The 12,313-nt window shown below is 41.0% G+C and overlaps 1 protein-coding gene across 4 annotated transcripts in view; it reads right to left on the bottom strand.

Annotated features, from left to right (window-relative positions):
• Positions 1–12,313, bottom strand: part of maml3 (mastermind-like transcriptional coactivator 3) — a 639,372-nt gene that overhangs the window by 185,644 nt on the left and 441,415 nt on the right. The gene's annotated exons all lie outside the window — the stretch shown is intronic.

Below are 12,313 nucleotides of genomic sequence, written 5' to 3'. Positions count from 1 at the left end.
TTTTCAGAAAGTTGGCATTTTAATCACTTTTCCACAACTAGCTGTAAATTCTGATGACTCTCAACCTCTCACTCCATCAGGGTGTGGTACCCACCTGTTCAAACAGGGCTCAATCAAGAAGAGTGTGATAATCTGCTGATAAGTGTCACTCACGCCCACAGTAATGAAGTATTTTGAGAGGCTGGTTTGAAGCACATCAGTCCCTGTTTGAGCAGTGAAATGGATCCATTCCAATTTGCCTACCATAGCAGTAGGTCTACGGCATCCCACTGGCTCTACACAAAACCCTAGAACACCTAGACATCAAAGATCCATACATCAGGATGCTCTTTATTGACTCGAGTTCAGCATTCAACACCATCATCCCCTCAAATCTGATCAACAAACTCTAAGACCTGGGCCTCAATACTCCACCTTGCAATTTAATCCTGGATTTCCAGACCCCAATCAGTGTGGCTTAGTAAGAACATCGCCTATACAATCCCCATCAGCACCAGGGCACCACAAAGGGCCTTCTGCTCTACTCGCTTTACACCTACGACTGCGTGGCTTGGTGACGAGTCAGCATACAGGAGTGAGACTGAAAACTTGGCTGAATGGTATACTGACAACAACCTCTCTTGCAATGTCAGCAAAACTACAGGGTTGTGCACAGACTTTAGGAAGTGAATACCAGAAATTCAGTGATCCCTAGGGTATCTTTCCTGGACCCAACACACTAATGTCATCATGGAAGAAAGCATCAATGCCTCTCGTATGACATCAGAAACTGTGGCAAACTTCTACAAATGGAACCTGTTCCAACAGGACGGCTTGCATCACAACTGGACGGGGACTAATATTCTTGAGGGAAGGTTTGCTAGTGCTGCTCCAGTGGGTTTAAACTAGATTTGCAGGGGGAGGGGAACCAGAGCAGGTAGTGGTAGAGGAGGGAAAAGGTGATGTGAAGACTGCATGTAAAGTCAAAAATCAAAGTGTGGTACGTGGTGGAAATGTTCTCAAGTGCATCTATTTCAATGCGAGGAGTATTGTAGGAAAGGCAGGTGAGCTTAATGCATGGATTGGCACATGGAATTATGACATTGTGGCCATCAGTGAAACTTGGTTGCAGGAGGGGGAGGACTGGCAGCTCAATGTTCTGGGATTCCATTGTTTCAGATGTGATAGAATAGGAGGGATGAAAGCGGGAGGAGTAGCATTGCTCGTCAGGGAAAATATAACAACTGCACTCAGGCAGAGCAGACCAGAGGACTCATCTACTGAGGCTATATTGGTGGAGCTGAGGAACACGAAAGGTATGTCCACACTCATGGGGTTGGATTATAGACCACCCAATAATCAAGGAGAATTGGAGGAGCAAATCTATAGAGATAGCAGACCACTGCAGGAAACAAGGTTGTGATAATAAAAGATTTTAATTCTCCACATATTGACTGGGACTCCCAAACTGTAAAAGGGCTGAATGACTTGGAGTTTGTCAAATATGTTCAGTAAAGTTTTCTAAATCAATATATAGAGAGAGCACAATACTGGATCTCCTAATAGGGAACAAGAAGGACAGGTGACAGAAGTAGGTGTAGAGAATATTTTGGGTCCAGTAATCATTATGGCATTAGTTTCAAATTAATAGTGGAGAAGGATAGGTCTAGGCCTCGGTTTGAGATTCTAAACGGGAGAAAGGCCAATTTTGAGGAAATGATGAAGGATTTAGATTGTGTGGATTGGGATAAGTTGTTTTTGGGCAAGGATGTGTGAGGTAAGTGGAAGACCTTCAAAGATAAAATTTTGCAAGTACAGAGTTTGTATGTTCCTGTCAGGATTAAAGGCAGGGTTAGCAGGCATAGGGAACCTTGGTTTTCAAAGGATTTGGGGATCTGGTTAAGAAGATGAATCATAATTTATTGTCATAAACAAGTTATGAGATTTGATGTTTTGCAGCAGCGTCACAGTGTAAACATTTATATAAACCACCTTAAAACACTACCTCTTGTGGATGTCCTCGGTGGAGTGAAGCCTGGTGCCCATGAGGTTGCAACCCTCTGGAGTTTTTTCTTGTCCTGAGAGTTGGCACCTCTGTACCAGACAGTGATGAAATCAGCCAGAATGATCTCCTTAGTACACCTGCAGAAGATTTTGAGAAATACTGAATCTCCTCAAGCACCTCACAATGTATAGCCATTGGCGAGTCTTCTTTGTGATTGCGTTGACGTGGAGACTCCAGGACAGATCCTCGGAGATGTTGACACCCAGGAATTTGAAGTTCTTGACCCTCCTCCACTGATCCCTCGATGGTGAGTGGTTTGTGTTCTGCTGACTTCCTACTGAAATCCACAATAATCTTCTTGGTTTTGCTAACGTCGAGTCCAAGATTGTTGGTGTGACACCACTCAAAGGGCTGATCTATCTCCCTCCTGCACACTTCTTCACTGACGTTTCTGATTCTGCCGACAACCGTGGTGTCATCGACAAATTTGTAAATAGCATTGGAATTATGCCTGGCCACACAGTAGAGCAGTGGGCTAAGCACGCATCCTTGAGGTGCACCTGTATGGTAGTCAGTGAGGAGGAGACATTGTTTCCAATTCGTACTGACTGTGGTCTTCCGATGAGGAAGGCAAGGATGAAGTTACAGAAGAGGGGTTGCAGAGGCCCAGAATTTGGAGCTTGTTGACCAGCACTGAGGGAATAATAGGGTTGAAGGCTGAGCTGAAGGGAGAAGTGTATATAGCAGGTTATAGGCAACAAGGAGCAAATGAGGTACTTGTGGAATGTAAAACTGTAAGAAAAAAATTAAGAAGGAAATCAGGAGCTCAAAAAGAAGATATGAGGCTGCTTTGGCAGTCAATGTGAGGAAAATCCTAAGGATTCTAAAGAGCAAAAGGATAGTAAGGGACAACATTGGTCCCCTTGAAGATCAGAGTGCTCGACTATGTATGGTGCCAGAAGAGATGGGGGACATCTTAAATGGTTTTTAGCATCAGTATTTATTCAGAAAAACGGCACAGAGTCTAGGGAAGTAAGTAAACAAGCAATGAGATCATAGAACCCAAACATATTAGAGGAGGAGGTACTTCCTGTTTTAAAGCAAATATGTGTGGATAAATTCCCAGGGCCTGACAAGATAATGAACTAATGTTGCCCAGAACTGTTTTTAATTCTCGGACCAATTATCCTTGTGTATCTATCCAATTACTCATTAGTGTTATCATGATTTGCAATAGTCAAGTGTCTTGGTTAAATTTCTGTCACTCTACGCTCACAAAGCAGCATAATCATACTGCTCTCATGGACACAACTTCAAGTCACGTTGAAGTGACAATGTTGCATAATTAAATTCTAGGCAATAGTTCTTCTTACAACTTAAGAACTGATTGATATGGAGCTTGAACCTCCAGTTAGATAGTTTGTCTGGAGTTGCTAATAATATACTTCAGGATTTCAGTTGACAGGTACATCAGTAAAAGGAAGGGCTGAATAAGTAAGTGTGGCCATGACATGAAATATGATTCTGAAACCTGAGCCTGCTCCTTTAAGAAAAAAAGTAAATTGTTGTTGGTGTAGTGGATATGAATCTCTAAGAACCTAATGGAACATATAGTATGACGTTGATACATTGATGTTGTACCAGACACTGATATTTAGTGAGGCGTTACCACCTTCAATAAAGGTCATTCTGTCTACTTATTCTTGCTGCAACACAGAGAACTGCACAGAAACTACAATGGTGTGGAAGTAGCAGAATAGTAGCCTCGTGAGAGGAAAATAGAGAATGGGGTTCAATGTTCATGTGTCCAACCACTTTAAGGGGTTCAGCAGGTGGAGGGGACTTTGTCAATCTTTCTGTCTATGGAAGGCAATGTTCCAATAAAGTGCAATATAGGTATTACTGAGGTCCTAGGGAAGACACAGTACAAAGCTGATTTATCCAAGGAGGAAGACATTATTGTGGCTCATGATAGAACTAAAGGTATATGAAAGATGGATAAATCTGCTAGCACCACCAGCTATGGATAAACAATTATGTGAGTGTGATGAAAATCCTGAGAGGACATTGGAAATCTGACATCATTCGATATTCTTGAGAGCCACAAATTCGGTGAGTTCAATCACGACCAGGAGAAGTGGTTGGTAAATACACACTCAGCCTAAAAGCACAGCATAATGGCGCAATTTCCAGATCTTGGTAGACTGGGTATTGCTAAAATGGTGTGCAGACTGGTGAGAAGTTTAGGTAATAGTATTTCAACTATGGACAGAAACTGAAAGGTTCACATTGATAATTTTGTGGATGCACAAATAGAGTCGTGGTACATGAGTTACATCTGAGTTACAGATGATCCTGCTGGTGCAGAAAGTAGGGGTAAGGAGACCTGAAACTGAGTGGATGACACAGTCTACAGGCGCAAGGGATCCATCACGAAACCTTGACAAATTCACCTTTGCTGTTGAGGAAATCTCAGAAATCACTAAAAGAATAGAAGGATTAATTATATTTTAAACCAAGTTATTGAATGAACTTGGAATTTTTTTTAAACAAGGTTAATCTCTTGTTCAATAACCGCAAAAACCCTCAGGTTGTCACAGAAATCCATCTTGTTCACTTAATGTGCTGCAGGCAAGAAATCTGCCGTCCTTACCTAATCTGTCCATGATATGGTTCTAGACCCACAAAAGGATCCACAAGCTATTTTATCAAGGGCAATTCAAGATGCACAAGAATTCTTGGCATTACCAACATTGGCCACACCTCTTCAATTAATCAATAAAAAACTTTAGTGTGCAAATATATTCTAAAGGTTTGTTTCCTTTGTAAAGGGGAAGCAGGATAGTGTCTGAGTGACAATAATTTTAAGAATTGAGTATATTATTTGATATGACCTTTATATGTTGCTGTGGCACCCACTGTAGTTCAGTGTGAATTACTACCTTCAATAAAGAATATTATATTTATAACTCCATACCTATATGCTTATACTTCCACCATCACAAAGAAACTCATGGGCGCTCTACATAAGAATAATGCCAATAGTGTTATTTGAAAATAGTTTTCAGTGTTTGTTGATAACCTATCACAGATAAATGGTTATGTAAAACTCTACGATTTTAGTGTGATATCTGTGCTGATGCCTCAGGTGTTATATTGGTGGAAGCACTGTTATTCGAATGAGATTAAAATCTATGTTCCTTTCTAACCTTACAAATGAATGAAACTGAGACTAAAGGAATCTGAGCAAGGATTCATATTTTTAACTCTGATTGGACAAAGCTTTGTTACAGGAGTAGCTGTCTCCAACTGCTCCATCAATAAAAGGCCACTTATCCATCAGTGAGAATTTTAACTAATAGATATTAAATAGTCCACGTAAAAATGTGAAAAGAAAAGCTTATTTCTTCATTGCCTCAATGCTGAACTCTTGCTTGCATGGTGCAATCTCCAAGAGATTTATTTTAATTCTTGCAATCTTCAAGATACTCTATCCTCAAGGACCCCCACCACCCAGGCCATACCCTCTTCACTCTGCTACCATCGAGAAAAAGGTACAGGGGCCTAAGGTCGAGCACTCAATGGCACAGATTCCTGAATAATCAATGAACCAAAACGTGCACTACTATTTTAGTTTTTTTTATATATAGTAATGTTGTAAGATGGTTAATAATATGAACGTTTACACTCTGATGCTGCTGCAAGACAATGAATTTCATGACTAGTTCATGACAATAAATCCTGATTCTGAAGTGTTGGCATTCTGTCTCACAAGGCTTAAGTGGTGATTTATTTAATCATAGAGTCCAACAGCATAAAATAGGCCTTGAGCCCAACACATCCATGCTGACCAAGTGAGAACCCCTATTTGCTCTTATCATTGACCATGAAAACCTTTGCTTCTTTTCAATGGCATCACTGAAAGACCTCAGTGTAATTTCCTTCCATTGTAAGCATTCTTATATTATCTTGTTATTGCTTCCTTAAGAAGTCAAAAGATCCCCCTGCACATGAAGCATTGTTTTTAGGTGAAGTTAAGTTAAATTCATTCACATAACTCCAGAAAATTGTGCATTGTCTTTGAAAATAGACACAGCAACACATTTCTGAGTCTTTGTATTTCTTGGTTATTTAGCAGTATTTTAATGTATCTGACATTTCTTCTCAGGTACTGAACTCCTCCAGATTATCCAGTGGTGTAAATATGCAAAATTCCTCTGCAGGGAGATATGAACCACATTGATCTGAAAAATGATGGATCATATTTCAAAGAATAAAGGTAAGTTAATTGACCATTGGAACACAGAATAACCAAATATTGCTAAACTTACTCCACTGAAGGCCCAATGCGTAAGCTGTATTCCTCACTAGATCTGTGGCATTCTGCAAGCTCAAATACAGACCCCCATCTGTGTCTGAATGGCTTTCACCATGGGTAGCAAGTTCACAGTCACTTTCATTTTCTTAACATTAGATCATCCGAACTCTATATTCCAGGAGAATTCAGCTACTGTTCCGTCAAGCCACAAGTGCAGAGAGACCAGCAACAGGCATTTGCCTGCATTGCGAGTTCTTCCAAAGAGTAGGTATTCATAGACTGCCCTTAAATACTTATAGATTCTTTCCTGGAAATCTATGACCATAGCATTTCATTGTTGTCTTGGAGAGTGTTTAGAGTCAGTCATATTGCATAGAAATAGATCATTTGGCTCACCAAGTCCTTGCAGTGCATCAAGCACCCAGATACACTAATTTTACACTAAACCCATTTTATTTTCATCAAATTGTCCCTAATTCTAACCCTCACCTGCACACTAGGGGAAATTTCCAGTGGTCAATTAACCTACCTTTGTTCTTTGAAATGTGAACAGAATCAGGAGCTCCCAAGGAGAACATGCTAATTCCACAGAGGCAGCAGTGATGGTCAAGAGTGAACCTAGACTACTGGAGTTATTAGCACCATTGTTGCACTAAGTCTTCACTGACCCAAAGTGCAAAGGAGACACCTAATATTCTTTACCAGCCTAACACTATCCCTCTGGTCCCCTGAGAGCACTCACCCATCTCTCTACTTTTATTGCAAGGCCAATTCATTCAGTAGCCACTCTCCTCTGTAGATGGCAGAATGTTGTTCACTTTCTGAGGGTGGGCATCCCACTTTTGTCTCAAAGTGTAGGTAGCTGCAAGAACTGTTAGCGTCAGTGAGACATTTAAATATTAAATTTTATATTTTAATTTTAAAAATTTTATTTAACGATTTTAAATTAAATTTGTACATTTTAAATTATTTTTTTAGACATAGCGCAGTAAATGGCCTTTCTGGCCCTTGAGCCTGTACTGCCTAATTATACCCAATTGACTTACAAATCCTGTACACTTTTGTAAAGTGGGAGGAAACCCACGTAGACATGGAGAGAACATACAAACTCCTTACAGATAGTGTGGGGATCTCAACCCGGTTCGCTGGTGACATAACAACATTGCCCTAACTTCTACGTTAACTGTGCCGTGCATAGTTTAGACATACAGCACAGTAACATGCACTTTTAGCCCATGAGCCCATGCTGCCCAAGTACACCCAATTAACCGACAACATGGTATGGTCTTGAATGGTGGGAGGAAGCCAGAGCACCCGGAGGAAACCCACGTTAACAAGGGGAGAATGTTCAAATTCCTTACAGACAGCGCTGAATTCAAAACCTGGTCACTGATGCTGTAACAGCATTGCCACAACCATTAAGCTAACAGTTCCGCCCCCAAATGTGCCCTGATCTGCATTACCCAAATAAACTTTAGAGTGCTATCATGTGAATCACATGATTAAAAATATGGCCCTTAACTGGCTTTCATAGTGACCACCATGCTGTTTTATCACATAAGAATTCATTTCAATTCCAAAATCTACTAGACATCATGTACAATGTCAGTAAGTGTGAAGTTATTAAACTTGGTGGGATAAGTACAAAAGATTCTTCTTTAAATGGTGTGAGGCTAATGAATGCTGGTGTTGACAGAAATATGGGTTATTTCATGCATGAAACAGAAATTTATTTTGCAAGTATTAGAAGTAATTAAGAATACAATCGACTGTTGGCTGTGGATGCAGTATGGGCACAAGGAAGGGTTTTATGTGTATCCAACTTCAGATAGTTTTAGTCTTAAAGAATGGAATCAAGCCATTTGGCCCATTTTGTCCACAAAAACCAGTGGGCATGCACCCACATGAATCCCATCTCCTAACATTTGGCCCGTAGCCTTCTAAGCCTCGGTAATCCAAATGCTCATCCAGATACTTCTTAAATGCTGTCAATTACTCTGGTTTCAGCACACTCTCAAGCAGGTCAGGTCCAAGTACTCACCACTCTCTGGGTGAAAAACATCTCTAGATCTCTTAGCCCTCACCCTAAACCTTTAATAAAGAGCACATTTAACGGCTGCAGTGCAGAGGACATTCAATAGATTGATTCCCATGATGAAAATGTTGCATTATGCAAAAGTATTGTCTCAATTGGCCCTATGCCTGTTGGTGCTAAGAAGACTGAGAGGTGATCTAACTGAAATAAATAAGGTTATTATAAATAAATTGTTTATATAGTGACACTGCAAGAATATTTCTCCTGATGGGTAAATTTAGAATTTAAGGATAAAGTCTCACTAAACAGGTTCAGCTATTCAGTAAGAGGAGAAGGAATTCCTTCTCTCAGAGGATTGAGAATCCTAGGAATTTTCTACTTCAAAAAACTGTGAGGTAGGCAAGAAAGTGATGACAGGGATTAGGGAAGGAAATAGAGTTCAGACCAATAATCAGGGGAGAAAGTGGAGTTCAGACCAATGATCAAGGGAGGATGTAGAGTTCAGACCAATGATCAGGGGAGGAAGTGGAGTTCAGACCAATGATCAAGGGAGGATGTAGAGTTCAGACCAATGATCAGGGGAGGAAGTGGAGTTCAGACCAATGATCAAGGGAGGATGTAGAGTTCAGACCAATGATCAGGGGAGGAAGTGGAGTTCAGACCAATGATCAAGGGAGGATGTAGAGTTCAGACCAATGATCAAGGGAGGATGTAGAGTTCAGACCAATGATCAGGGGAGGAAGTGGAGTTCAGACCAATGATCAAGGGAGGATGTAGAGTTCAGACCAATGATCAGGGGAGGAAGTGGAGTTCAGACCAATGATCAGGGGAGGAAGTGGAGTTCAGACCAATGATCAAGGGAGGATATAGAGTTCAGACCAATGATCAGACTAGCCACAGTGCGAATGGCTTGAGGTTCTTCATGGCCGACTCGTTTCTTTTCTTCTTAAAATGTCGACGTTGTAGTTTCTCATGACCACCTCAGCTCCCAAAAACATTATGCAACATATTTCAAAATAACACTTTAATTGGGTCAAACCTATTGTACATAAATGGTATCTGACTGTTGAATGGGATGGAATCCAAAATATCAAATGGAGGAGGGGGAGGTTACTGGAGGGTCAATTGCATCAAGCAATTAAAGGGCTCTGAGTAACTAACTAACTTTCAATGTCAGAGCTGTGGGACTAAACTCAGAAATATGCATTGGGCAATGAGCCAATACCTAACAACACAACACAGCAAGTAATGCAAGGGCAAGTTCATGGCCTAACATCCTCACTAGCAATGCATATTGGTGACAGCAATCCCCAGGTTTATTCTATGGAAGATCTTTACACTTTGTTGGTTTTGAAGATAATTCTTCTTGCCTCCCACTATTTTGCCTTTAAGAAACATCAATGCAAATTCAATTCAGTGCATTTAACCCCTTGCCTCACTGCTGTCCTTTATATTGATGTAGCAATTGAAGAAAAAAAGCAAGTTGGTTATTCGGTCAGTAAGTAGTCTGGGTAGGTCACGTCTCCAGAATGGAGGACCATCGCCTTCCCAAGATCGTGTTATATGGCGAGCTCTCCACTGGCCACCGTGACAGAGGTACACCAAAGAAGAGGTACAAGGACTGCCTAAAGAAATCTCTTGGTGCCTGCCCCATTGACCACCGCCAGTGGGCTGATATCGCCTTGAACCATGCATCTTGGCGCCTCACAGTTCAGTGGGCAGCAACCTCCTTTGAAGAAGACCGCAGAGCCCACCTCACTGACAAAAGACAAAGGAGGAAAAACCCAACACCCAACCCCAACCCACCAATTTTCCCTTGCAACCGTGTCTGCCTGTCCCACATCGGACTTGTCAGCCACCAACGAGCCTTCAGCTGACGTGGACATTACCCCTCGAAGCCAAGCCAAAGGAAAAAAAAGTAGTCTGGGATAAATTTTCCTAAATATAAATCTCACCGTCACTTATTCAAGATAAACTATGATAACATCAAGTATTGCTTGCAAATAAAAATGTACCATGTGGTTAAAAAAATACCAGCACTTGTACTTGACATTGAGTCGAGAAGGTACCTGATTAAAGAAGAATTTCACATTCAGTGCAGTTAATTAAAAATAAACCACCATCATTTACTTTAACATCCTTTCATTTATTTCTCTCTGTCTGCTAATCTTTGTTTAAATATTTTTTGAACAAAGAATGTGTTGTTCAATTAACAGCCGCTGTTGATGTTGCATCAACCCTTCCTCCGCTACCTCCTCCCCCTCACACAATAGCAGATTAGTCATTACGAGCCAGTTTCAAGCATTTTCAGAAACTTGTATGTGTCTACCTGCATTTTGTGCAAACTGGGAGCAGAAGGGCTGGCAGTCACTGCTCTGTTTCTGGCTTTCCCCTGGAAGTAAGAGTGGGAAATAGAATGTGTTCAGATTTGGACTCCCTCTTCCATATCCAAGAAATTCTAACTGTGGGATAAACAGGACATTTCCAGGGTAATGCTCTCTCAAATCTGTCATTGAATGGTCCACCTCAATCGGAATGGATGTGATCTTTCCAGCATTACCCACAATCCAAGAATGTACTTGAGACAAAAATACACTGAACAAATATAAAACTCTGATTTTCATGTTTATATTGGAATATAATAAAATAAATACAAGTCTGATTTTAATGGGATTAATTTGTGAGGTTTGTGTGCACTGCACACAGAAGATTCCTGGGGGATGTGCCTTTGTGAGATTTTACCTCTCCCACCTCATAGAAGGGACAAAGATTAGTAACATCCTGTGTTGGAGCAATGTTTTTGAGGGAGTAAGCTGTTCAAAACATCACACAAAAATGGATGATAAGCCCCATGAGAAAACACTAGTTCAGATGGTCAAAGGGTGACAGGATTTAGGGAGCCATCTGAATTACAAAAAGAAGAGTATAGGTTGAGGTTTGGATTTTGGCCAACATTGCTGAAAGCATGGCCACAATTAATGGGGCAATCAAATCTTTGTATGCTTAGGAGGGCAGAAGAAGAAGAATGCAGGGCTGGAGAAGACTGCAGGGGAGAAGGCCATTTAAAAACACTGACAAAAATTTTAAATTCAAAAAACTGCTTCACTGAGACTTAAACAAGGAAATCAGCAGTTGCTGCAATCGAGTGTAATATAAAAATCTGCTGGAGAAACCTCCTGATGAAGGGCTCAGGCCTAAATCCTTTTACTTCTTATGGATGCTCATGACTTGCTGAGTTTCTCCAACATGTTTGTATTATATTGCTTCACTGCAAACTATCACAGGTCCCCTCAGCCCCAGCAGGAATTGTTGCCTCCGGAGGAGCATGTTTCGGCAGCTGGAGGCTTCTGCTGGAAGACCAAGAAACTATCTACAGCAATGTGGCGGATGCATCGCTTCTGCTTGTTTTGTGTCGCATGGAACATTGTGACAGAGGCTACGCAATGATGCTGTTTCCTGTCCCAATGCCTTTAGAGAACTGCAGGAGAGTTCTGACCATTTTGTCCAGGGGGCACCTGTTCTTGGACATGCTGGGAGAGCAGCAAGATAAATACTTCACATCGTCTTTGGGTTCTCCACCCCAGGCACTTTGTCAACAAACATTCACCACCTCACTGTCTTCAGCCACCCCCAAGCAACGGCTAGTCTCCCTTCCCTCCAATCCATCAACCAGAATGCCTGACTCACTGCTTATCCAATCACAATTCCTATAAAAGCAAAATAGAAACACCACGCAGAGCTGATGTTCAAAACAATGGATGATTTATTAAAAATGATGTACATCAGGAGACCAGCAAAGCATGACTTTGGTACAGGTTTTATACTCTCAATAGACACAATTACAGAAACTCGATTAGCTCAGATTTACTCTTTGGATTACAGAATGGGAGTTATAAAGATCTAGTTACTGACAAAATAAAGGCTGATTACAGAATAGGATGTTTATTTTTTAATACAAGTTTAACTTAGCTAACAA

This window comes from Narcine bancroftii, chromosome 3 (assembly GCF_036971445.1).
Source record: "Narcine bancroftii isolate sNarBan1 chromosome 3, sNarBan1.hap1, whole genome shotgun sequence".
Classification (NCBI taxonomy): domain Eukaryota; kingdom Metazoa; phylum Chordata; class Chondrichthyes; order Torpediniformes; family Narcinidae; genus Narcine; species Narcine bancroftii.
Note: the sequence above shows the minus strand (reverse complement) of the source record. Positions and strands in the feature narration are given on the sequence as shown.